Here is a 27,406-nt window from a genome sequence, read left to right as displayed (position 1 = left end):
TTTGTACCCCGCTGGCATCTCCCGAAGGACTCGATGCGGCTTACAAAGGCCAAGGCCACGAAACACAATACAAACAATATAACACCAAAAGCAAATTAAAAACAGTTAAAGCAATATTAACGCCATGCAATAGACAGTATATCAAGACACAATAAAAACTGGGCCGGGCCAGAGTAGTGGGTACAGGATTAAAAGTGCTGATGTGGCAGGAGGTATACGAGGATTATAGGGCAAGTGGAATGTGCGGTGTGCAATAATCTTAGTTCTACTAAAGGTGCTTCGAGGACTTGTTATTGGAGATTTCCTATTCTGGAAAGGCACATCGGAACAGCCAGGTCTTCAGGTTCTTTCTAAAGACTGCCAATGTAGGGGCCTGTCTAAGATCTTTTGGGAGGGTGTTCCAGAGTCGGGGGGCCACCACAGAAAAGGCCCTATCTCGTGTCCCCACCAGCCGCGCTTGTGACGCAGGCGGAATCATGAGTAGGGCCTCACCAGATGACCGAAGTGAACGTGTGGGTTCATAGATGGAGATGCTGTCACTCAGGTAGGCAGGTCCATATGATGACAAATACTCATTTAAGAAATGCTGAAGGAAATGTGGGGGCACTGAGCGCACATTTCCACATGTGGGAATGTCCCAATTTTTCTAAATTTTTGGAAAAATATATATCTGGGAAGTTAAATTACAAACCAAGCAGTGCTTGTTTACCCCAAAATACAGCCATTTTAAAAATATTTTGATACTGTGAGGCACTAAATCATGTTTTTCTGCAAGATGATAATAGCTCAGAACTGGTAAAAACTTTTTTATTGAAGGTTAGTATAAAATAATTTGGGAAATTGCACTTATGGAAAAGCTGACACCTATAAAGTAAAGGTAAAGGTTTCCCCTTGACATTAAGTCTAGTCGAGTCCAACTCTGGGGGATGGTGCTCATCTCCATTTCTAAGCCAAAGAGCTGGTGTTGTCCATAGACACCTCCAAGGTCATGTGGCCAGCATGACTGTATGGGGCGCTGTTACCTTCCTGCTGAAGTGATGTCTATTGATCTACCCTCATTTGCATGTTTTCAAACTGCTAGGTTGGCAGAAGCTGGGTCTAGCAGCAGGAGCCACCTTTCTGGTCATCAAGTTCTGCAGCTCAGCGGTTAACCTACTGTGCTACCGCAGCCCCAGCACCTACTGTACAAGGTGATATAAAAGACCCATCCAAACCAAGCTTCTTTTCAACATGATTTCCTATTACTAATTTCAATTCATGACAGCAGAGAGTTTCCTCCTCCACAATCATATTTAGTTGTATGGAGAGATTATTTACTGTAGATGAAATAAATGAATTGTGTTGTTGAAGGCTTTCATGGTCAGAATTACTGGGTTGCTGTGAGTTTTCCAGGCTGTATGGTCATGATCCAGAAGCAATCTCTCCTGACATTTCACCCACATCTGTGGGAAACTAGACAAGTGAGGCTTATATATCTGTGGAATAATGTCCAGCATGGGAGAAAGAACTCTTGTCTGTTTGAGACAAGTGTGAATGTTGCAGTTGTTGCAAATCTCACTTGCCTACTTTCCAACAGACCTCACAACCTCAGGATGCTTGCCATAAATGTGGGTGAGACATCAGAAGAAAATGCTTCTGGAACATGACCAGACAGCCCGGAAAACTCACAGCAACCCAATGAATGAATTCATTGTTATTTTCCTCATGCTGTGTGACCCAGATTTCATATAAACCTTGAAAATATTTCTATTGTGGAAATATTATGGAATTAATGGCAAATTTATTTTTTGTTTGGCTAAAAATAGTTATATTATGCCACTATTTATTTATTTATTTATTTGATGCATTTATTAACCGCCATTCTCAGCCCTTTAGGGCGACTCATGGCGGTGTACAACACATATAAAAAGGCAATTTACAACGAGGCAATTACAACAACATATTGACAATACAACAATTACAAAATTACACTAAAAATCCGCTTCGTCTCATAGTGGAATCATAACCAATCTCATATTCCTTGTTCCTTTCCAGTAGTCTTTACCACATTTTTATAGCACTTAATTAAATGCCCTCTCGAACAGCCATGTCTTAAGGCTTTTTCGGAAGGACATAAGGGAGGGCGCCTGTCTGATGTCTGCAGGGAGAGTGTTCCACAGCTGGGGGGCCACCACCGAGAAGGCCCTCTCCCTCGTCCCCGCCAGACGTGCCTGTGAGGCAGGCGGGATCGAGAGAAGGGCCTCCCCAGACGATCTCAAGGTCCTCGTGGGCTCGTAGGCCAAGATGCGGTCCGAAAGGTATTTTGGGCCGGAGCCGTTTAGGGCTTTGTAGGCCAAAACCAGCACCTTAAATTGGGTCCGGTAGCAAATCGGCAGCCAGTGGAGCTGGGACAACAAGGGCGTTGTGTGCTCCTTGCCTCCCGCTCCAGTCAGTAACATGGCTGCCGCGCGCTGAACCAGCTGAAGCTTCCGGGCCGTCTTCAAGGGCAGCCCCACGTAGAGAGCGTTGCAGTAGTCAAGGCGGGATGTGACCAGAGCGTGTACCACCGTGGCCAAGTCAGACTTCCCGAGATACGGGCGCAGCTGGCGCACGAGCCTGAGCTGTGCAAATGCTCCCCTGGTCACCGCTGAAACCTGGGGATCCAGGCTCAACGATGAGTCCAGGGTCACACCCAAGCTGCGAACCTGCGCCTTCAAGGGGAGTGCGACCCCATCCAGCACAGGCTGTAACCCTATACCCCGTTCGGCCTTGCGACTGACCAGGAGTACCTCTGTCTTGTCTGGATTTAATTTCAGTTTGTTCGCCCTCATCCAGACCGTTACAGCGGCCAGGCACCGGTTCAGGACCTCGACAGCCTCCTTAGTAGCAGGTGGAAAGGAGTGACAGAGTTGGACATCATCTGCGTACAGATGACACCGCACCCCGAAACTCCGGATGATCTCACCCAGCGGCTTCATGTAGATATTAAACAGCATGGGGGACAGTATGGAACCCTGTGGAACCCCACAAGTCAAAGGTTGTGGTGTGGAACAGGAGTCCCCCAATAACACCTTCTGGGTGCGGCCCTCCAGGAATGACTGGAGCCACTGCAAAGCAGTGCCCCCAAGGCCCATTTCCGCAAGGCGCCCCAGAAGGATACCATGGTCGACGGTATCGAAGGCCGCTGAGAGGTCCAGGAGCACCAACAGGGACACACTCCCCCTGTCTAGCTCCCGGCGCAGATCATCCACTAAGGCGACCAAGACCGTCTCGGTACCATGTCCCGGTCTGAAACCAGACTGTGCCGGATCCAGATAATCCGTGTCTCTCAAGAATACCTGGAGTTGTGAGGCCACCACGCTTTCCATGACTTTGCCCAAAAAGGGGAGATTGGAAACAGGCCGAAAGTTGTCAAATTTAGTGGGGTCCAGTGATGGTTTCTTCAACAGCGGCTTTATAATAGCCTGTTTTAGGCTCGCTGGAATCTTGCCTTCCCGAAGGGAGGCATTCACCACCACTGTTACCCACTCAGCCAATCCCCCTCTGGCCTCCCTCAGAAGCCAGGATGGGCAGGGGTCTAGGATGGACGTGGTGGGCCTCATTCCTCCAAGTATCTTGTCCACATCCTCGGGTTTCACAAACTGAAAAGAATCCATCTAAATAGGACAAGCAGGTGCTCTTGTTACATCCTCAGAGACTGCATTTAACACGGCGTCCAGCCCAGAACGGATCAAGGCGACTTTGTCTGTAAAGAACCAAGCAAATGCTTCACAGCACGTGACCGAATTGTCAGGGCTCCCGCCTGAGGTGGCGGGAGTTAAAAGACCTCTGACAATCCGAAACAACTCCGCCGGACGGTTCTTTGCAGACGCAATAGTGGCCGCAAAGAAGGTTTTCTTTGCGGCCTTTATTGCCGCGGCATATGCCCTAAGAAAGGACACAAACCGTGCTCGATTTGACTCGCTCGGATCCGAACGCCAAACGCTCTCTAGTTCCCTCTTCCTTCGCTTCATCACTGCCAGCTCCTCAGTAAACCAAGGGGCTGGTTTAGCTCGGCTACTTGAGAGGGGACGTTACGGAGCAATCATGTCAGTAGCCCTGGCCATCTCCCCATTCCAGAGAGCGACCAAGGCTTCGACATGGTCACCTACCGAGGTGGCGGGAAAATCCCCAAGAGCCGTCAGGAATCCATTCGGATCCATCAGCCTCCTGGGGCGGACCATCTTAATGGGTCCTCCACCTTTGCAGAGGTTAGGGGGCGCAGTGAGGCTAAATCTGATCAGGAAGTGGTCAGTCCATGGCAACGGAGAGATGGACAACTCCTCCACACCGCCACCCTGTTCCCATCCCTGGCAGAAAACCAAGTCCAATGTGTGTCTAGCACAGTGGGTGGGGCCAGATATTTGTTGGGACAGCCCCATGGTTGCCATGGCAGACATGAAGTCCTGAGCCGCACCTGTGAGGGTCGCCTCGGCATGGATATTGAAGTCTCCCAGCACAAGGAGCTGTTGAGACTCCAACGCCAGGCTCAAGACCACCCCCGCTAGCTCAGATAGGGAGACTGTAGTGCAGCGAGGTGGACGGTACACTAGCAGAATCCCTATTCTGTCCCGGTCACCCACCCTCAGGTAGACGCATTCAAAATTTGTGGTCTGCGGGATGGGGCACCTGGTCAGATGGATGGAATCTCTATAGACCACTGCGACCCCGCCTCCCCGACCTCTGGATCTCGGTTGGTGCTGCACGGAGAAGCCTGGAGGACAGAGCTGGGTCAGATTTACTCCTCCAGCTTCATCCAGCCAGGTCTCCGTGATGCACGCCAGATCTGCCCGCTCGTCCAGGATTAGGTCCTGGATCCAGGTCGTTTTTCCGTTGACAGATCTGGCGTTCAACAGCACCACCTTCAGTCCAGAGGGTCCGCTCACCTGGTTACACCAATTTACCTTAGGAGACCGATTTGGAATTGTTAATATGGATAAATGGTCCGAATTTAGCCGAATTTGAGGTCTCCTTTTCCCGCATCTCCTCCTTCCCACCACGACCTCCATGGGGGCCCCTCGGCTAGTGGAACACCTCACCTCCTCCGTGCCGCAGTTCATGACCAAGGTCTTAGTCTCTGTTTCACCAGTTGTTTGGAATGTCATATTGTCAATAATAACTTTAAAAAATCTCAAGTGTGTGAACATGGGTGTTTAAAAGTCATGTTTTGTTGTCCATTCTTTAGCTGCTTGCTGCAGAAAATAATTAAAAAGCTATAATTTGGAGTTTTTTCAAATAAAAATAACTCAAACTAGAACATTAAAAACTCTTGGAAGCAAATCCCATGAAACGGTCTGTTTTACACCATAGAATTACAGGACTAGTCACATTGGACCTCACTCTTAACCTTACCCTTTAAAATGTTGAATTTCTACAATTAACTTACCAAGAAAAAATACATTTAGAACTGCAGTCTTAATTCTCTAGTTTTGATAAATAAGAAAAAGGTGAAAATAAAAATAAAAACATGGCCACATAGCAACCCAAGAAAAAGTGGTGTTCAACTGGGTTGCCAGTTGAACACACAACTGCCAGCAAACACACAATAGCCAGACAACAAAAGATTGAGAACAACAACCTTCATGAACCCTTTACATCTACTGAATTAGACATCGCTCTAAATAAATGTAAAAATGGCAAAGCAGCTGGCCTGGATGACATACGGATGGAACAAATCAAGAACTTTGGTCCAAAAGCAAGGTGCTGGCTGCTGGAGCTGATGAACAACTGCACTGCATCCTGTCAGATCACCAAAATCTGGAGGAAAGCAAGTCATCGCCATCTTGAAGCCAGGCAAAGACCGTAATGACCCAAAAAGCTACAGACCAATCTCCCTGTTGTGCCACCTCTACAAAGTTCTGGAAAGACTTATTTTGCATAGAATTACAGAAAAAATAGACCCATGTCTGATCCCACAGCAAGCTGGCTTCAGGAAAGGCAAAAGCTGCACATCACAAATGCTGAACCTGACTCAGCACATAGATGGCTTTGAAATGCAGCAGATCACAGGAGCTGTCTTCATAGATCTGTCCGCAGCTTATGATACTGTGAACCACCGCCTCCTCCTGAGAAAAATGTTTAATATCACAAAGAACTACCACCTCACCTGCCTCATAGGAAACCTGCTACAAAACAGGAGCTTTTTTGTTGAGTTCCAGGAACAGAGAAGCAGATAGTGGAACCAGAAGAATGGCCTGCCTCAGGGAAGCGTGCTTGCCCCATCCATGTTCAACATCTACACAAATGACCAGCCACTACCAGAAGGGACAAAGAGCTTCATCTATGCTGATGATCGTGGTTGAACAGAAGCTCTCCAAAGCTCTAGGTGCTCATACCGCCTACTACAGGGAAAACCAGCTGATCCCTAATCCATCTAAAACACAGACATGTGCTTTTCATTTCAAGAACAGACAAGCATCCCGAGCTCTGAGGATCACCTGGGAAGGAATATCAAGCAAAAAGTGGGTGCTAGAAACAATATCATACGAAAGCTGACTGGCACAGCCTGGGGACCACAACCAGACACAGTGAAGACATCCGTCCTTGCGCTATGCTACTCTGCTGCTGAGTACGCATGCCCAGTGTGGAACACATCTCACCACACTGTGGATGTGGCTCTTACTGAGACATGCCGCATTATCATGGGGTGTCTGTGCCCTACACCACTGGAGAAATTACACTGTTTAGCCGGTATTGCACCATCTGACATCCACCGGGAAGTACAGCCAATAGTGAAAGGACCAAGGCAGAGACATCTCCAGCTCATCCCTTGTTTGGGCATCAGCCAGCACATCAATGACTTAAATCAAGCAATAGTTTTCTAAGATCTACAGAGACACTCGTTGGAACACCTCAGCAAGTGGGAGTCCAAAAGTGGCAGGCTCAAACCCAGAGCCTCAATCAGTGGCTGATACCCAATGAGAGACTCCCCCCTGGGCACACAAAAAACTGGGCGTCTTGAAAGGCACTGAACAGACTGCGCTCGGGCACCACAAGATGCAGAGCCAATCTTAAGAAATGGGGCTACAAAGTGGAATCCACGACATGCAAGTGTGGAGAAGAGCAAACCACTGTCCACCTGCTGCAATGCAACCTGAGCCCTGCTACATGTACAATATAGGACCTTCTCGCGGCAACACCAGAAGTACTCCAAGTGGACAGATACTGGTCAAAGGACATTTAATCAACTACCAAGCTTGCAAACTCTGTGTCTTTTGTGTGTTTGTTTGTTTGTTCTGTCAAAAATGTATTACAACTGTTCTGTTGCCTGGCATGATAAATAAATAAACTGGGTTGCTGTGAGTTTTCTGTGCTGCATGACCATTTTCCAGAAGCATTCTCTCCTGACATTTTGCCCACATCTATGGCAGACATCCTCAGAGGTTGAGGGGTCTGTTGGAAACTAAGTACTGTAAGTGAGTTTTATGTATCTGTGGAATGTCCAAGGTGGGGGAAAGAACTCTTGTCTGCTAGAAGTACATGTGAATGTTGCAATTTGCCACCATGATTAGCATTTAGTGAACTGCAAGTTCAAGGCCTGGGTGCTTGCTGCCTGGTGGAATCCTTTGTTGGGAGGTGTCAGCTGGCCCTGATTTATTCTTGTCTGGAATTCAGGTTTTTAAAAATCTAGAACTGTTTTCCTACTTAGTTTTGAAAGAGGAGGGGTATGATTCTGCTGTGTTACAGCCCAATCATAAACCTGTTCTCTCAGAGACTTGTCTTGCTTGTGTCCATTAAACCTACTTTCTGCTTAATAAAATCAGAACCTAATTAAATCTGAGTCAGTTTTCCCGGCTACTTAGTTCTGCTTTAGAGCAATATACACATGAAATGTAATACAGCTATCTTCATTTGATTTGAATGGAATTGCAATGTATTCTTAATAAATATCAGGGTTTGTTCTGTATTTATGTAGAACATTTATTTTCTTCCAAAAAAAGTCAAATCAAAACAATTTATATAAGAGCAAAAACAAAACCTCTTTTGACCTGTAATTTGGAAATATAATGGACAACTTCACAATCTTTTTTCCAGTGTTTGAAGTAGAGATTGGTTCTGCCACACAGACCACTGGAACCTTAGAGGTAGCCTCATGCAACAATTTTCCAACGTAAACAACAAACAACAAAGGCAATGAAGATCCGCATAGTAAAAGCAATGGTATTCCCCATAGTAATCTACAGATGTGAAAGCTGGACCATAGGAAGGCTGAGCGAGGGAAGTTAGATGCTTTTGAACCGTGTTGTTGGAGGAAAGTTCTGAGAGTGCTTTGGACCACAAGAAGATCCAACCAGTCCATACTTCAGGAAGTAAAGTCCGACTCATTGGAGGGAAGGATAGTTGAGGCAAAGATGAAGTATTTTGGCCACATAATGAGAAGACAGGAAAGCTTAGAGAAGACAATTATGCAGTGGAAAATAGAAGGAAAAAGGAAGAGGGGCCGATCAAGGGCAAGTTGGATGGATGGAATCCTTGAAGTGACTGGCTTAACCTTGAAGGACCTAGGGGTGGTGACAGCCGACAGGGAGCACCATCCAGCCTACTATATTAAGCCCTGTTGCCCAAGCAGTCAAACATCTGTTACTTTCTCTGTGCCCTCCCTTTCCTGTAATTTTGTTTTTCTCCACTGCCCTCTTCTGGTTCGCTGATCATCATGCATTGTCATTTTCCTGTGGGCAGTTTGAGCAAGAGCAAACTGCCCACAACTTTATGTATTTTGTACAATTAAAAATAATTTTTCAAATAACTTGGGCAAAACTATTTACTTACCCAAGCTGGTAAGTAAATAGTGGGTGTGAAAGTCACGGGTGCTATTTCAACAGCAACTTTTGACATGCTGGCAAGGGTGTTGCTGTTGTATCTTGTATCTTCTTTGAAAACACTCAAAAGAATAAAATGTGGACTTAAAAGCACTTGTTTATGCAAAACTCAAAAGAATAGTTGGAGACAGATAGAGAAAGAGACTGTTTAGCACCACAGTCAGAGGACCAAATTGTTTGTATGATCTCCAACTTGTTCCTGTTTTTTGTCTGATACCCCTATTAATTTTCCTATACATCAGAGTTTCCCAGTTACCAAGGGTCTCATGAGGGCTACATTCCATGAGATATTATGATAGGGAAAGAATTCTGAGCTATAAATAAAATATTTTTGTGCTTGTGAACTCCAAGATGTGAAATAGGATTAGTTATATTTCTGCAGGTAGTAGTGTTCCCATCTTATATCTCAATGATGCATCTAGAGCAAACTTGCCCAATATAACAAACTTGAAGTACTGGTGGAGTTTTTGGGAATTAACCTGGCATGATGTGTGTTGTAGTTCACCTACAACCTTATGTATTTTGTACAATTAAAAAAATACTTTTTCAAATAACCTGGGCAATGCGGGGTACCCAAACTGGTAAGTAAGTAGTGGGTATGAGATAGTCACGGGGTGCTATTTCAACAGCCACCCTTGACATGCTAGTCGGGGTGTTGCTGTTGAAATAGCACCCCGTGACTGTATCACACCCACTCAACTGCTTCACTTAGAGGCGTCACAGAGAGGCAAGTCACCTTTTTTGTTTAGGTGGTCTTGGAATTCTGGAGGAAGTCCACACATAGTCCCAAACCTGCATTTAGCCAATCCCCATCTTGGATGTATTCCTGCAAATATTCCCACCCGTGTTCCTTACACCAAAACATTTACAGACATTCTTATTGCAGACAGTTTAGGTTAGCTATAGTAGTCCTAGAGCTGATATTTTTGTTCATAAAAAGAATGACCAGGCGATAGGTATATAGATTTTATTATTTTCCACCATAGTGCGGGGCTATCATAACACAGCTAGTTTCTGTTGAATGACAGCAGAGACTTCCTGTACTGGCTTTCTCACCTCAACCCCTGTGACTCAAGTTTGCCCTCCCTCCCTCCCTCCCTCCCTTCCATCATCCATCCATCCTCCTCTTCCTCCCTTTCTTACTTCCCTCCTTCTCTTTTTCCTTCCTCCTTTCCTCTTGGAAGATGTTTAGCTGGGAGAAGAGAAGGGAGAACATGAGAGCCATGTTCCAAGATCTCAAACAGTGTTCCATTGAAGAGGGAGGGGGAAAACTGATTTTCTACTGCTCTAGGGATGAGGACACAAGGGAGCATTGGCTTCAAATGGCAGGGGAAAAGATTAGGAAGAACTTCCTGAGATTAAGAGCTGTTGGAGAGTGGCATAGGCTGCCTCGGAGTGTGACGGAGTCTCCTCAGAAGACTTTTTCCACAGAGGCTGTCTATAGGGAGTGCCTTGATTGTGCCTTCTTGGTGGCAGGGGGTTGGATTGGATGGTCTTTGCGGGTCTCTTCCAGCTCTAGGATTCTATATCAGGAGTAGGCAATACAGGATCTGATGGATACACTTTTTTCTCTCCCATCCACCATCTCATCCTGACCAAGGCTAACCCTTTTGGGGTCCAAACATTTTCTGTCTCTCCTTAATTTTTTGTCTCCGAGAGAGAAGAGAAATAGAGGAAAGGGCAGGGAGGGGGCTGGCCACCCCACTGGTCTGGCCACCCCACTGGTCTGGCCACCCCACTCCGGCCTGCCATGCAGGCCCCCAAGGTAAAAAGTTTGCCCATGCCTCTTCTACCATAGTACTGTTTTCCACTACTCCAGTGATTGGCAGGGACTCTTTGCCCTCTCCAGTCAAAGAAGAATTGTAAATTAGCTACAGGACAATGAACTTTTTAGAAAGATACCATAAAAGAGTTCTAGTCATTTCATTTCACAACAATAGCAAGCTAAATTTTCATGGGTTATTCCGTCTTCTTTTGGAAATAGGATGCTTAATCAGTCTTAATCATTCTATTCCTGAAATTGTAGCAGAGGCATGCTAGAAAGGTCAACTTATCTGCCAGACATGTGTTGAAATGTGGAAAGCTTTTGCCTGCCACCATCCTGATCTTGGAGTTTATGTAAGTACAATACAAAACCATAGGCCTCTACCACTTAAGACTTCATTAAGATGTGAGGGCATTCTTGCAAAGGCATCATCCTGTCTACTCCTGTCTCAGTTGTTTGCCTGGAACACTTGTGGCTGTCCTTTATGGTTTTCAAATTCTCAGAAAGGTGCTTCCTAAATTTTTTGGTGAGAAAGCAGTAGATGATAGGATCCAGAAGACAGTTGGCACCCAGGAGGAAGAGAGTCACTTGGTGTATATCATTCAGCAATCGTTTGATCTCCCATTTGCCCAGAACCATCAGGGTCCATGGTAAATCCACAATGTGATGAGGTACAAAGTGAAGAATGAAGACAGTCAAGACTGTGCACACCAGCCAGAGAGCGCGTTGCCTGACGCTGCTCTTCCGCTCTTGCAGTGGTTGGGAGAGTAATGCCCAGATAATACAAGCACTGCACACCAGGACAATTTAAAAAGTGATAAAGAAACAAACATAAATGATTACATGAAAGATAAAAACAGGAGTAGTATTAGTTTGGGTGTCATAGCGCTCAAAACAGCGAGTAAAATTCCCCTCCTTGATAGGGCCACCATCATAGAGGAAGTACATAGATGGCCCTGCTATCAGGAGCCAGATAGCTACAGTCACATAGATGCTCCTTCTTCGTGAGCTGGACTGAGCCGTTGATATGGGTCTTGTGACTGCTTGGAAGCGATTGTACGTTATGACTCCCAGAAAGGCAACAGAGCAGTACATGTTCACAAAGAAAAAGTAACCAGCCACATTGCACAAAAAGGGGAACATGATCCAATCTCCTCTGTGGTGGTAATACACAATCCACATTGGCAACGTGGCCAGGAAGAGGAGGTCCGCCGTTGTCAAATTCACCATGAATATTTTGATTTCATTCAGTTTCTTTGTAGCATAAACACAAGTGAAAAGCCACAGTACATATATGTTAGCAACAAAGCCCAGAATGAAGATGATGCTATAGTAAACAGGGTGTATCTGAACTCAGAATCCTCGTGGCATGGCACAGTTTTAATAGCAGCAGATGAGATATTTTCACCGTTGACATTTTTGACCATGGCTACAGTGGTCATCGTGGTTTTTTAGTGTGGACTTTGTTTCGTATTCTGAAAAGAAGAAAAGAAATAGTTAATATGTGGTGGAATATAGTAATAATAATAATAATAATAATAATAATAATAACAACAACAACTTTATTTTTATACCCCGCCAACCATCTCCCCAAGGGGACTCAGAGTGGCTTACAGGGGATAAGCCCAAAAATTACAAATAGAGAGAGTTCCAGAGCTGAGGGGCCACCACCGAGAAGGCCTTCTCCCTCATCCTCACCAACCATGTTTGAGACGGTGGAGGGAGAGAGAGCAGTGCCTTCCTGGACGATCTCAAGGTACGCACTGTTTCATAGGGGAAGATGCAATCACAGAGATAAGGAGGTCCCGAACCGTTTAGGGCTTTATAGGTAATAACCTGCACCTTGAATTGGGACCGGAAAGCATAATGTGGAATATTTCTTTCGGGTTCTGTCCCCTGCACATCCAATTGAAAGAATTAGATGGAATATGCCTGTGCCAGCCGAAGGAGTTGCCTAGAACTGAATACAATCTATATGAGGCCTGACTCCCACAGAATATAGCAGGACTATTACTTGCTTCGATAGAAACCATGGCACCTATAGTGAATTATGAAGGAAGATGGGAGCAGCAAATATAAACATCTGGAAGTCCATAAATCCCTCAGCTCATGTAGTCTCTAACACAGTGGTTCCCAAACCATGGTCCATGGACCACCAGTGGTCCACAAGAACAAAAATATGGTCCATGGCCTCACCATTACTACACTGTTGCAAGGAGAGCAACTGTTCTCATGAAACCCTCTTATAGTGCCAAGGGTTGTTAAATATGGTTTTCTGTGGGTGAGCAGATGGCAACTACTGGATGACATATGTTCTGTATTGTAGGAGCAACGAAACCAGAATATTTCTCAAAAAGGCAGAAGCCCCCTTTCCAATAGGGAGGGTGTAATGAGAGTTAAGGAACGAGGGGTCCCTTAACACATGTGTGACAGGGGGGAACCTTTCAATCCCACCACTGCCACCAAATGTAACGAGGCCAGGGCCCAGGGGAATAATACTTAACTAATATATTCCCTAGCACACCCACCCACCCACACCCACACGTTCCTTCAGCTGTTATATTGCTCACAGCTGGCCACCAATTTGAAGGATCAGAGTAAAAGATTTTATTTTCTAAGGCTCCAACTGGACACCAACACAATCCTGTCACAAAGCTCAATGTGTGTTGAGGAAACGTGAATGTGTATTGGTAGAATTACTGCCACCACTCAAATAGATTTGAGAATTTATCTTGATGTTATGCCTGAGGTAAAGCTTGTTGTTCCCCAGCCCTTCCTTTAATACACTTTACAGTGTCTGAGGTAAAAAGATGTTAGAAATTACTGGAACAGACCTAATGGAATGAATCAATGTGGAGACTCTATTGAAAGTTGAACTAGAACAAAGTTTATTAATATACTGGAACAAACAACTAAATTCTTTTTAGAGTTACACAAGCGTATATGGTTATCACAGCACAATCTTCTCAAATGGTTTCTGAGTCCTAACAAGCTTGCTGGACTCCCCAACTGGGTATCTTTTCTTCAACGTGAGCAAATTCCCTCTGACAGACCAATCCTGTCTGTCCCCTCAGAGTATATAGCTTCCCTAGAATACCCTGTCCTTAGAGAGTAAAAACAACTAGTGTGTTTCCACCCACACCAGTTCACAGGTGGCTATCGACCCTCCAGGCCACTCTCTATAGCCACACCTGCCTTCAAAACCTCTCCCTCAGGAAAACTTCAGCTCACTAGAAATCCACCCACTCCCTTCAGATCAAAAATACAATCTCCCTCTCTGTCAGAAGCTGCCTGCCTTTTTTAAACTCACAACTCCAGTTCCTCCCATCTGTCCTAGCCAATCCTGGGATAGCTAAGCTCCTCCCCTCTGCTAATCTGACTCTCATTGTATTCCCTCACTAACATGGAGGCCGGCTTACTGACTTAGAAGGCTACGGCCTAGCCAGCAAAGGTACGAGTCCATTAAAGAGGGCAAGGATGGACACCACGAAAGTTGAATCTTTTAAAATGCAAAAAAAACTATTTATTATTGCGTGGCCATAGCAATAATGACAAACAAGCATACAGGGATGCAATCAAAGGGTTTGTCGCAACCCCCAATGGGGCTGCAGAGCATTTATAGTAAATGGAATATTCATTTTCATTGGTTCCCAAAGACAAATCATTTCATTGGTCTAAGTTAGTTATGCAGTTGTTCATTTGTTGTTTATGATTTTGATTGACATTATAGCACACGTGGGATCCTAACAATGGCACAACTATAACATAACTATGGTCTATTGTTCTCTGACCATGTTGTTGCTGTTCATTCGTTCAGTCTTCTCCGACTCTTCGTGACCTCATGGACCAGCCCACGCCAGAGCTCCCTGTCAGCCATCACCACCCCCAGCTCCTTCAAGGTCAGTCCAGTCACTTCAAGGATGCCATCCATCCATCTTGCCCTTGGTCGGCCCCTCTTCCTTTTACCTTCTACTTTCCCCTGCATAATTGTCTTCTCTAGGCTTTGCTGTCTCCTCATGATGTCAACTTTGTCTCTAATATCCTTCCCTCCAATGAGCAGTCTGGCTTTATTTCCTGGAGGATGGACTGTTGGATCTTCTCGCAGTCCAAGGCACTCTCAGAACTTTCCTCCAGCACCACAGCTCAAAAGCATCTATCTTCCTTCGCTCAGCCTTCCCTAAGGTCCAGCTCTCACATCCGTAGGTTACTACAGGGAATACCATGGCTTTGACTAGGCGGATCTTTGTTGCCAGTCCGATGTCTCTACTCTTTACTATTTTATCAAGACTGGACATTGCTCTCCTCCCAAGAAGTAAGCATCTTCTGATTTCCTGGCTACAGTCTGCATCTGCAGTAATCTTTGCGCCTAGAAATACAAAGTCTGTCACGGCCTCCACGTTTTCTCCCTCTATTTCCCAGTTGTCAATCATTCTTGTTACCATAATCCTGGTTTTTTTTAAGTTTAGCTGCAACCCAGCTTTTGCGCTTTCTTCTTTCACCTTGTTTAGAAGGCTCCTCAGCTCCTCCTCGCTTTCGGCCATCAGAGTGGTGTCATCTGCATATCTGAGGTTGTTAATGTTTCTTCCAGCAATTTTCACCCCAGCTTTGCATTCATCAAGCCCCGCACATCGCATGATGTGTTCTGCATACAAGTTAAAAAGGTTGGGTGAGAGTATGCAGCCTTGCCGTACGCCTTTCCCAATCTTGAACCAGTCTGTTTTTCCTTGGTCAGTTCTGACTGTTGCTACTTGGTCCTTGTACAGATCCCTCAGGAGAGCGACAAGGTGGCTTGGTATGCCCATCCCACCAAGAACTTGCCACAATTTATTATGATCCACACAGTCAAAGGCTTTAGAGTAGTCAATGAAGCAGAAATAGATGTTTTTCTGAAACTCCCTGCCTTTCTCCATTATCCAGCAGATATCTGGTCTCTCGTTCCTCTGCCTTTTCTAAACCCAGCTTGAACATCTGGCAACTCTCGCTCCATGTATTGCTGGAGTCTTCCTTGCAGGATCTTGAGCATTACCTTACTGGCATGAGAAATCAGGGCCACTGTACGGAAGTTTGAGCAGTCTTTCGCATTTCCCTTTTTTGGTATGGGGATATAAGTTGATTTTTTCCAGTCTGATGGCCATTCTTGTGTTTTCCATATTTGCTGGCATATGGCATGCATCACCTTGACAGCATCATCTTTTAAGATTTTAAACAGTTCAGCTGGGATCCCGTCGTCTCCTGCTGCCTTGTTGTTAGCAATGCTTCTTAAGGCCCATTCAACCTCACTCCTCAGGATGTCTGGTTCTAATTCATTCACCACACCGTCGAAACTATCCTCGATATAGTCTCTGACCATGACTGTATCTTATCTGTTAGTCTGTTGCAAACATGGCTTCAGAGCGACCCGGAAGCTTGGGGAGTTTTATCTAGCCAACAGCTAGCTGTTTTGTCCGGATATACTGTTATCCTTTAATAGTAACTTCTTCTTTGGAGCACTGATTTCTCAAATAATCAGCATTTTCTGTGAACATAGGCCTACTGCAGAAATAGGCCAGTATGGCAGTAAATCATGACAAATGGGCATTGGGAAGATCTCTGAAAAATCCCTTTTTAAAACCACGTCCCCTTCAGTATCAGAAGCTAGAGCTGATGTGAGCTATCCAATGCAATTTTCTGAATCAGCATCCCAAATAACCAAATCAAATCTAAAGTTGACCAAAAACTGATTTGTAACCCTTTTGGTACTAATATGAGAGTGGTCCCTGGTCTAAGTGGCCTTGGTCAAGTGGTTCCTCGTCAAATCCACTGGGAACCACTGCTCTAATATCTGGTCCATGCTTTTCTGCTACATGTTTTCTTTGAAATACATTCTATTCACATCATTTCTGTTATGCGTTAGCATGAGTAGCATGCAGATTGACTCTAGCCCAGTTAACTGTGTGTGTGATGAATTGGCTCATAAAAGAAAAACACACGAGACTTCGGCTTAAAGTAGAAAAGAAAAATATTGTAGTATTGGCAGCATACAAAAACAAAGTAACAGGATTACTGTTTCCACAAAAGTAACATGAAACAATATCTTCTGAGAGATATCACTACTCAGCTGAGATAAGCAGGAATCCTTGTCCTCTTCTCATGGCTGTGTCTTCGCAGGACATCTGCAGCATAGTCCCCGGCTTACACAAATCAGAACGGCACAGAGGCATAGATGCACGATAGCATAAACGCACAATGACAAAGAACTAAACACACAGTAGCTATCTTTATACACATGAACATAACACTCTCAATTAACTCTTTAATTAACTGAAACAGCTGTAGCACAAACAACCTTGAACCTTACAGCAACTTAAAGTTATAGCACAAACAACATTGATCCTTACAACAACTTAGATAAAGTACGTTGCAACCTCTTAGTAGCAACAATTTCAACAGGACATGGAAGATAAAAGGTGAGCTAGAGGTTTTTTTTTTTCAAAACAAGAAAATTATGGCTTTCATTTTAATATTTGCAGAGAAAGACTGTGGTGAGTTTCCCTGGGGAAATGACTAATTAACAATGGCGCTGTGCCGTTCCACCCAGACGCTTTTAAAAAACAAAACTATGATGTGCTGGTCCCTATGTCTGGGCAAACTGCTGGGGCTTTTTTTGAGATGATTGACATAATCAGCAACTGAGTCTATTGCAAGTTCTGAACATCAAAAAGGATATTTATTTCAAAGTTTTGCAGACTTGGTACAGTTCTTTCAAAGTTGCAATCAAACAGTTAATAGATAAAACCAAATAGATATTCCTTCTTTCTCTTCTCCACCAGTTACTGAGTAGGCCTTTTCCAAGTGGCTAAGGGTCCAAGAATCCTTCACCCTAATCCAGAGCCTTTATCTTTAGAAAGAACCAATCTTTCCCTATCTATCTAGGCTCCAGACTAGCCTTGGAGAAAAGCAATGCAGTCTCTCTCCCTATAAACTCTATAAAACCGAAATCTATTCTATCTATGACTCAATTTAGCTTCTATCTCAATTGTCTTCTCTAATTCCCAATTCTTTATTCTCAATTAAACTTATCTCAATTCTATAACTCAATTAAACATATCTCAATTAAGCTTGTCTTACTATACTACCTCAATTGTTTTTGCGGTGGTTTGTCGGAGCTACCTTTTTTGGCCTCCAGCACACCAGATTCCTTCTTCAGAACTAAACAGCCAGGGAGGACTCCAAAATGGAAGTCCTTCCCTGGGAGCAGGAGCGGGCCCAAAGAGCTGCTCCCTAGGCCAATCACTGCAAAGAGTCTGCAGACTGGCTTTTTCCAGCCTTTGGCTGCAAACTCCAGGCCTGCAAGGCTGCAGCAGCTTCTAAGAGAAAGGCAAGGGGCAGCCACTTCAAGCAACCAAAAAAAAGCAATACAAACCAGTCTCCTGGGAGACGGAACAGGCACCATGTCCATTTCTGCTCCTCCTGCTTTCCACTCAGTGCTCCCCTTGGGCCATCTTGCTGGACAAAACATGCCATTTGCTTTTTTCAAGGTTTCATCCTCTGCAATTTCACTGGTACTTCCTAAACCAGAGAAAGACCTTAACTGTTTTTAATTTGAGGAAGTAAGAAATCTGCAGAGAAAGGTTAAGTGGAGTAACACAACTGGATTTGTTCAAGTTTCCTCTTTTTAAGTGACCAAAAAGACTGCTTGCATTTTATGAAATACAACTCTTTTTCTAAAAACCGTTTTTTTGAGCTGCAATCCCTATACACGCTTACTTAGGAGAACCTTTCCCAAATGAGTTTAGTGAGTAGGATGCCTGGCAGGTTCTCAAGCTCAGTGAGATAAGCACCAGCTGTTTGAATTGGGCAGTTGAACAAGTGCAGTTGATGTGATGTACCATATAAGACCATCATTACATGATCTGGAAAATGTAACTGAAAAGGAGCTTGTCTGCCACATGGTGTTTTCATAAACTCTGCAAGGGCAACCCCATGTAGAGCACATTGTAGTAATCCAGTGGTTCCCAACCTTTTTTTGACCAGGGACCACTCTCCAACATTAGTACCAAAAGTGTTACGGATCAGTTTTTGGTGAACTTTAGATTTGGTTTGGTTATTTGGGGTGCTAATTCAGAAAACTGCATTGGATAGACCACATCAGCTCTAGTTTCTGATACTGAACATATGCCATCCAGTAGTCGCCATCTGCTTGCCCACAGAACACCATATTTAATAATCTAGAGCTGATTTGTGTGTGTGTGTCAGGAGTGACTTGAGAAACTACAAGTCACTTCTGGTGTGAGAGAATTGGCTGTCTGCAAGAATGTTGCACAGGGGATGCCAAGATGTTTGATGTTTTACCATCCTTGTGAGAGGCTTCTCTCATGTCCCCGCATGGGGAGCTGGAGCTGATAAAGGGAGCTCAACCCTCTCTCCCTGGATTTGAATTGCTCACCTGTCAGTCAGCAGTCCTGCCGGCACAAGTGTTTAACCTGTTGCACCACTGGAGGCTCCTAGAGCTGGTGTGGTAGAAGCAGGGGCGCCTCAACCCATTACACAAATTAAGCATTTGAGGCATAGTTGATTTTGCCCAGGGGCGCTCTTGGGTGAAAATACACCTTGACATATGCAAGTTGTAGTTACTGGGATGTATAGTTCACCTACAATCAAAGAGCATTCTGAACTCCACCAATGATGGAATTGAACCAAATATGGCGCACAGAACTCCCACGACGAACAGAAAATATATATCTGTGATTGGTGGGGGGGGGGGGCACCAAAATACTGTTTGCGTACTATTGAAAATTACCTAGGGCTCCCTCTGGGTAGTAGTAAACTTTCGTGGGCAATCAACCTCTACCCTCGCCATATCCCTGTTGCCTCAACACTATAAGAGTGTTTCGTGAGACCAGTTGCTCTCGTTGCTGCATGGTTTTGAGGCAATAGTGTAGTAATGGTGAAGCCATGGACCATATTTTCATTCTTGCGGACCACTGGTGGTCCTAGGACCACAGGTTGGGAACCACTGCAGTGTAATGGCAGGGAAATAGGTTTTGAGGAAAGGAGAGATATTTACCAAGAGACATCCTTTCTGGAGATAGAATATACGGCTTTATTTCCAGCTGGCGACTCTGGTGGGACTCGTGTCCCAAAAGGCAAAACCAGAGCGTCCGATCAAGGTGCGGACTACCCTTTTATAGGTTTCAGAATCAAGCAGACAAAGAACATACTAGTACATACATCTTCATACAATATCATCATTCCTACGTCACCTTAGCATCATAAGAATATCAGGTTCCCCTTCCAAACATGCAAAAACATGTCTCTGTGTCTAGCTGAAGAGCAGGCATTTTGCAGTCATCGATCAAGGGGCCCACTCTGACCTGTCAGAGGTGCTCCTTAGTCCTAACACGGGCTTCTCCAACAGGCTTATCTCTCTTTTGGAATGCATGCCCCCCTTCCTCTTGGCTGTGCCTGAGATGTAGCCTGCTTGTCAGCTTGGGTTTCTTACACACAGAGAGAGATTTTTCTATGCATTTCAGTGTTTGTAAGGTACATATAATTTTATGTATAAATCAATCAATCAATATCTATTTTTCCAATATCTCCTCATCAATTCCCCCCTTTAGGGGCTTATTGACGTATTGTCAGTAAATAGATAAACAAACAAAAGTCAATATGCCCCTACTTAACTTCTATTTTGAGAATAATTTCCTTCCTTTATTCAAAAGCATTTACCAGGGGGTGTTTTCAGAACCTGTATTAATCTATGTTGCAACCATTGAAAAGACTAGGAGGATTTAAGACTCATTGGTCTGACTTTTTGCTCTTATAACCAAACTATAACTTCCTAATTAATCAAAGCAGACAGAAAAGAAAATTTTACAATTGACTCATAATGCTCATATATCCCAAGTTAGCATTTCTCCCATTATTGATCAAACATACATTTTGCATGCTTATTGAACCAGTTACCAATTCACAAAATTGACACATAAATAAACACATATATCACCCACAAAGTTCTCATTCTTCTGGAATCTGGCCGTACGTAAAGTAACCTTCCCTGGGTTACGGTAAGGCCTAGCTCCGTCTTCTTTCCTCTCCAGTTGTGGGTCTGACAGTGCGTTGAGCTTAATCGCTTCCAGGTATGGAATAAGCTGCAGTGTCTAGCCCAATCTTCTCATCCTACAGCAGGTGCAGATCTGACAGTACGCAGGGCAAGAGCTTCCAGGTTGTCTTGCAGTAATGTCTAGTCTGAATCTTCTTTCTGTCACCTTTTCCCATTGGTTAGTACAGCCACAATCTCTGGTTAATTTTTAAGCTTTAGTGGGTGTTTTGGATCTAGAATAGCTTGCTAACTGGGAGCAGTTTGCTTAATTCTACTCCAAGGGAGCAAGGTTTAATTCCTGCTACCTTAACTGCACTAGGTGATGTAAAAATCACCACATAGAGACCTTTTCATTTGAATTGCAAAGTTTCTCATTACCACTCTTTAACCCACACTTCATCCCCTGGCTTAAACAAACATTAGGGGTCAGGTGTGTGTGTGTCCTGAACTCAGTAAGCATTTGCCTTAACTCTTACAGCATTTTCCCAAAGCAACCATTTCCTGTCTCTTTGCCTGGGCCCTTCATGCTATTCTCCTTTTGACCTTGGGAATGAAAGCGGGACCTCTCATACAACATTGCAAAAGAAGACAGTTTAATGGTTCTGGTGGGAATGCATTTACACAATGCTGGATACCTGGGGGCTGGCGTTGCCCCTGACACTGAGTGTTTTTGGCACAGGTATGACACCTAGCTGAAGCTGCCATTGTCAAGGAATGTGAAGACAATCTATGTTTAACTGTCTTTCGAAGAGCTTAGCTAGTGCCATTTTCCTGAAATGACTCAGGAGTTCCTTTTACTACCTCTCATGCCATGGTTCTGGGGACAATTATTCTTCATCTGGAAAAGCTCACCAACTGTAACGTAATTTGAGGCTGACCCTATGTTAAATATGTCAATGACCGATGTTGCTTGGTAGGTATGACTGCCACCACCTCAGCTTTTATTGGCCTGAGGAACCAAAGGTGTGAATGTGTTATAGGTAAGGTGTGTTTGGGCTCTTGGTTCTTCTATTGCTTCTTCACTAAATGACTGGACTTTAAAGGGTTTGACAGACTTAGTTCTGAGGAGATGGATAGACTGAGGCATACACCAGTTAAAAGTGAACTATGAAAGGTTTATTAAACTTTAAACAAACATCAACTCATATAATGAGCGGTACAGAAGCATAATTCAGTAGTAGAGACTTAGTTACTTAAACAAATAGTTCCACTGACAGTAAAGCTTTCATCAACTGTGAGATTCCTTAAACACACTGCTCTATCTTTAGAAACAGTAACACTTGGAGAACAGACTCCTGTCTGTCTTCCCCACAGGGCTAATAAGCTCTCTTATACTTTTCCTCAGTATAATCAGACAAGTCTTTCTGTTACTGATCCTCTCAATACAGTAACCTTAGCCCTTGTCTGCTGCTTATTCCCTAATCTTAAGGCTCACTTTAAAAACTTCCTTTCCCTGTCAGATTCCTACTGTAGCTTCCTATCTTAAAATCTCATCCTTCTGTGTCTGATGTCAAGACACTTCTCCCCCTCTGTCAAGAGCTGACAGCTTATTTCCCTCTCTCAACCTTTTGGGCCCTTTTGATGTCTCACCATCCTGAACAACTTGTTATCTATATTTCTAAAGATAACTGGTTCTGTTTCAGTGGGTTCAGTCCCTTCAGTTTGTACTGATTCCCACAGGCCCTTTAAATCTTCAGCCTGTTGCTGTTTCCTCAGGAACTCAGATGGCAATATTACAAGGAACTCTTCTGCGTTGTTACATTCTGAGCTTGAAGCTATTTCTGAGGTGAATTTTCCTTCCTCAGAAATTCCCGCTCTTTCTGCCTGGCTTCTAGTCACAGCATTGATCTTCAGCGTATGTTATTAACACAGGGACCTCCAAGTCTGACAGGATCCCTACTCTCCATCTCCCACAGAAATCTTTGTATTTGACTGGGATTTCTGCCACATCTACCTCAAAGCTGGGACCATTTATTCCTTTTAGTGTCCACTTCTTTCCTGGCACTATCTGTTCCTTTTCAACTACATGAGGGCGCACCAAAGACACGTCAGCGCCTGTGTCCCTCAGTCCCATTAGCTTTTGGTCATTAACTTGGACCTCTTCCAAGTATTCCTTGCTCACACCACGGTCCATACTCCAAACCCTCATTATTTTGATGGGCTCTCCCTCAGGAGTAGGTTCTTCATCTTGTGGTTGAGTCTTTTTGACTACTTTAACAAATTTTGGCAGGCTTCCAGCTCTCTCCTTAGATAGCTTTGGGCATGAGGCTTTAACATGTCCCTCCTGGTTACACAGGAAACATACGATCCTACGTGGCACAGACTTAGAGATGGCATCCCCTTGCTTGGCTCCCTGACCCTCCTTGTCAGTTCTGCCCTTCGGAACCCACTCCTTCTGCTTTTTGAACATTGGGGGGACCATTTCAAAGTCTCCCTCCATCCCGTCCAAAACTGAAGCACACTCGGCCACTGTCTGGATCTTCTTATCCTTAATGAACCATTGTAACTGTGCTGGGACCAGTTTATAGAACTGTTCCAGACAGATCAGGTCTCTCAAAGCCTCAAAGGTGGTCACCTTACTACCCTCTAGCCATCGTATTAGAGCTTTTTCAATCCTAGCCCCTACTTGGGAAAATGTCTCCCCAGGCTTCCTCTTAATCTCTCTGAAGGTCTTTTGGCTTTGTTCTGGGGTTAGACCAAACCGAACCTTCACTCTCTCTTTAAAGACAGAGTAGTTAGACCATTCTTGAGGTGGCAAGTTAGCATAAACTTCACTCAGTTCGCCACAGATCAATGGTCTTAAGTGTGCCATTCTTTTTTCCTCAGGCACCCCAAAATCTGCACACGCTCGCTCAAAACTAGCGAGGAAACTCTCTACACAATCCCCCTTTGTATATTTGGGAAAGTGTTTTACATAGGAAGCTACGGGTTCAGCAGGGATTGTACTAGGGTTGGATGTGGGTTGTCTATCTCTCACTTTTAACTCCATCATCCTTTCCTCATGTTTCATCCTCTCAGCTTCTAGCTGTCTTTCATTCTCTCTTTCTCTAGCCTCAAATTCCATTCTTTCTCTTTCTCTCTCAGCCTCAAGCTGCATCTTTTTCCCTCTCAGACCCTAACTGTAACTTTTCCCTTTCTCTCTCAGCCTCACGTTGTCTCTCATTCTCTCTGGCTCGAAATTCCATCTTTCTCAACTCCATCTCAAGCCTTAACTTTTCAATTTGTAAAGAGGTAGCCACTATTTCCCGGCTTTCTCCTCTTTCTTCAGTCTCAGTCTCCCTTACAGCCTCCTCCTGTTCCTCTCCTTGTGTGTGAACAACTGGAGCTTTCTTTTGTTTTGGAGGCGCCATAGTGCTGTATAATGGTGTACTTAGGCAGTTTCTGAGGTAAAATTTCTTCAGAAATGCTTTGGCTAAAACTTTTACCTCACAAAATCACACCACCCTACTGGATTTAGCCTTTAAGTCGCGTATCCCGCGACTGGTCACCGCTGTAACGTAATTTGAGGCTGACCCTATGTTAAATATGTCAATGACCGATGTTGCTTGGTAGGTATGACTGCCACCACCTCAGCTTTTATTGGCCTGAGGAACCAAAGGTGTGAATGTGTTATAGGTAAGGTGTGTTTGGGCTCTTGGTTCTTCTATTGCTTCTTCACTGGATGACTGGACTTTAAAGGGTTTGACAGACTTAGTTCTGAGGAGATGGATAGACTGAGGCATACACCAGTTAAAAGTGAACTATGAAAGGTTTATTAAACTTTAAACAAACATCGACTCATATAATGAGCGGTACAGAAGCGTAATTCAGTTGTAGAGACTTAGTTACTTAAACAAGTAGTTCCACTGACAGTAAAGCTTTCATCAACTGTGAGATTCCTTAAACACACTGCTCTATCTTTAGAAACAGTAACACTTGGAGAACAGACTCCTGTCTGTCTTCCCCACAGGGCTAATAAGCTCTCTTATACTTTTCCTCAGTATAATCAGACAAGTCTTTCTGTTACTGATCCTCTCAATACAGTAACCTTAGCCCTTGTCTGCTGCTTATTCCCTAATCTTAAGGCTCACTTTAAAAACTTTCTTTCCCTGTCAGATTCCTACTGTAGCTTCCTATCTTAAAATCTCATCCTTCTGTGTCTGATGTCAAGACACTTCTCCCCCTCTGTCAAGAGCTGACAGCTTATTTCCCTCTCTCAACCGACTCCTCCCCTAATTGCTCCCACCAATCGGGAGTCGGCTTGACTCCTCCTCCTGCTTTTGCCTGTGTTCCAAGATGACAGCCACTGTCATTCAGGCCTCGGCCTTGTCGTCTTAAAGGTAGATTTCTTTACACCAACCAATAGAGTTAGCTAAGTATATTGCACCATTGTCCTGGGCCCATTGCTGTTCTTCTTAATTATAGGTGGGCTGCACACAGGGATTGGGCAAACGAAGTAGGATAGCCACCTGGAGGGACATGGCATCTGCTTCTTGGAAGCTGCATCTGCCTTCTGGTTTATTTCTGGCTAAAGGATCCTGCCCTGGTTGAAGTCTCTTTTGTGCACTATAACCAAATGCTTTTGGGACCCATACAGCTTCTAAGAAATGCAATATCTTTTTCTGAATGTTTGACTGGTTGGCATGCTGCAGTTAAAAGTCCTTTTTCTTTTTGTAAAGTTCACCATGGACATGTAGTACTGAAAGTACATGCTTTGTATCAGTGTATATAGTAAGCTGAACTTCTTGTAATGGAACATCAGCTAAGTCAGGACAACTGGTATATATTATGTCCATTTTTCAATACAGCTATGATGCTCCTTTTGCAGGAGGGTAGCAAGTTTAAAAGCAGCGCATTGCTGAACCTTTAAGGATTTGCACATAACAATGCCTGATGTTTTTGCATTCTTGAGGTGCTCAACAATTGGTTCCTTTGAGTTCTAACAGTCTATGGTTTGAGTTAAATGCCTGTCGCTACATCTTCCTTCCCAGCAACATAACAAGTGAAGGATTTTGTTACTTCAGGGTGCTGTCCTCAGCGCAGACTTTTATTTGCAGAAAGGCAGCATTTTACTCTTGTGTCCACTGCAAGGGCTCTCTTTCGCCCCCCCCCCCTTTGTAACTTGACACAAGCCTTTGCTAATTACTTCATAGAGATCCAAATTTCACAGAACTTTGCTGCACCTATGACTTGTATTTGACTTGCTTCCTTGTATTAGGGGTTAAGATTTGGCAGATGGCTTGCTTTTAGTTCTTTGACCCTCTTTTGTCTGGAATCCTAAGTATTTGACTTCAGTTTTTTGCACGGCTGGGTCTAGGAATTGGAGTGTTTCTTCAGACTGACTGACAGGCTCCTGGAATCAGCTGTTCTATTTTTGGAAGTATGCATTTTAGCCATTCCGGGGGGCTGTTTTCTGCCCATACCTCAGGAGTTTCAAACTTTCTCCTATTCATTTTTCTCTGAGCCTTTTTAACTACTAACAGCCTCCACCATGTGGCAGGTGAGGTGCAAAAGCCTTGTTATTTTCTCTAAAGCCATCTTAGCAAATTCATTTTCTGAAAGAATAATCTTGCTGTTAGTTTACATAGCAAGTCTCTTCCCAGCAACTGAACTGGGCAGTTAGGCATATATAGAAAACTGATGGTAACTTCTTTTGTGGCTAGCTGACTTTTTCTTCCTCTTTCTTTCTTTCTTTCTTTCTTAGGAAAGGATGTAGGCATTGATCTCCAGTGGCTCCCATGAGCTTTATGGCTTTCTGGGTTATGGTGCCACCGATTTTTTCTGCTCTTATGTCTACTAAAAATGTTTTTTTCTTCTTCTTTGGGATCCTAAGGTTAGAACTCTTGACTGACTACAGTCCTCTTGCCCTCTTCATTGGGGGCATTTGGCCAATCAATGATTTTTTTTCTCTTCCCCTTGCTACTCCTGTGACTCTTGATAGAAGGGCAGCTCTCTGGGTCTTCCTATTTGCAACCTTTTTCTCTTCCTCTCATCCTCTGGGAAGTTTCTCATTCAATGTCCTTGACTCTGTTACAGTTCGGACCTTGATTCGACTCAAGAAGCTGTCCTCTTTTCTGGCTCATACTTCACCCTCTGCTTCACCCTCTTTTCCATTGCCTTAATGCCGCTGATAAGCAAATGGCTTGAGCCTTCATTTGTCACGGCTTATCTTCTCCTTTTAATCTCTATTCACAACCACTCAGCTACATCTATTGGGAATGAGTGGCTGTGGACTCAGGCAACATAGAATCTGAGTCATCTTATCTCATCATCTGTTGGGGAAAGATTTGGGTATCTTCTATGTAGGCACACCGTGGTGTTGGAGGGCTATACTGGCTTCTTGCTGCTGCTGCTGGCTGGAGGGCTGGATTTGCAGGAATTTCTGTGGATCTCCCATCATCTCAGTAGAGTAGGGAGGTGAGGCATTTCTTAGTCAAAAGAGTGGGACAGGATAAGAGATTTGATCTCATTTATTCCTTCCCAAAATCTAGTTTTTCAAAACTTTTCTCAAAATCTGCTAACATGTACCCTAGCAGGGCTTTAAGCTTGCTTCTGAATGACCAGCATATGTTTTAGATAAACAGACAACTAATACACAAAAGAGGGAAAAGGTATGTGGGACCTAGCCACACAGCATCTGAACTCTTTCATACAACATACAACATTGATTCACTCATACAGACAATCAATCATACAACAATGTACCTAGGCTTTTCCCAACCTTTTCCTTTTTTTCTCTCTCTC

General features: G+C 44.2%; 1 pseudogene; it reads right to left on the bottom strand.

Annotated features, from left to right (window-relative positions):
* Positions 1-9,941: 9,941 nt before the first annotated feature.
* Positions 9,942-27,406, bottom strand: part of LOC137095218 (platelet-activating factor receptor-like) — a 39,951-nt pseudogene continuing 22,486 nt past the window's right edge.

The sequence above is a fragment of the Anolis sagrei genome, chromosome Y (assembly GCF_037176765.1).
Source record: "Anolis sagrei isolate rAnoSag1 chromosome Y, rAnoSag1.mat, whole genome shotgun sequence".
Taxonomy (NCBI): Eukaryota; Metazoa; Chordata; class Lepidosauria; order Squamata; family Dactyloidae; genus Anolis; species Anolis sagrei.
Note: the sequence above shows the minus strand (reverse complement) of the source record. Positions and strands in the feature narration are given on the sequence as shown.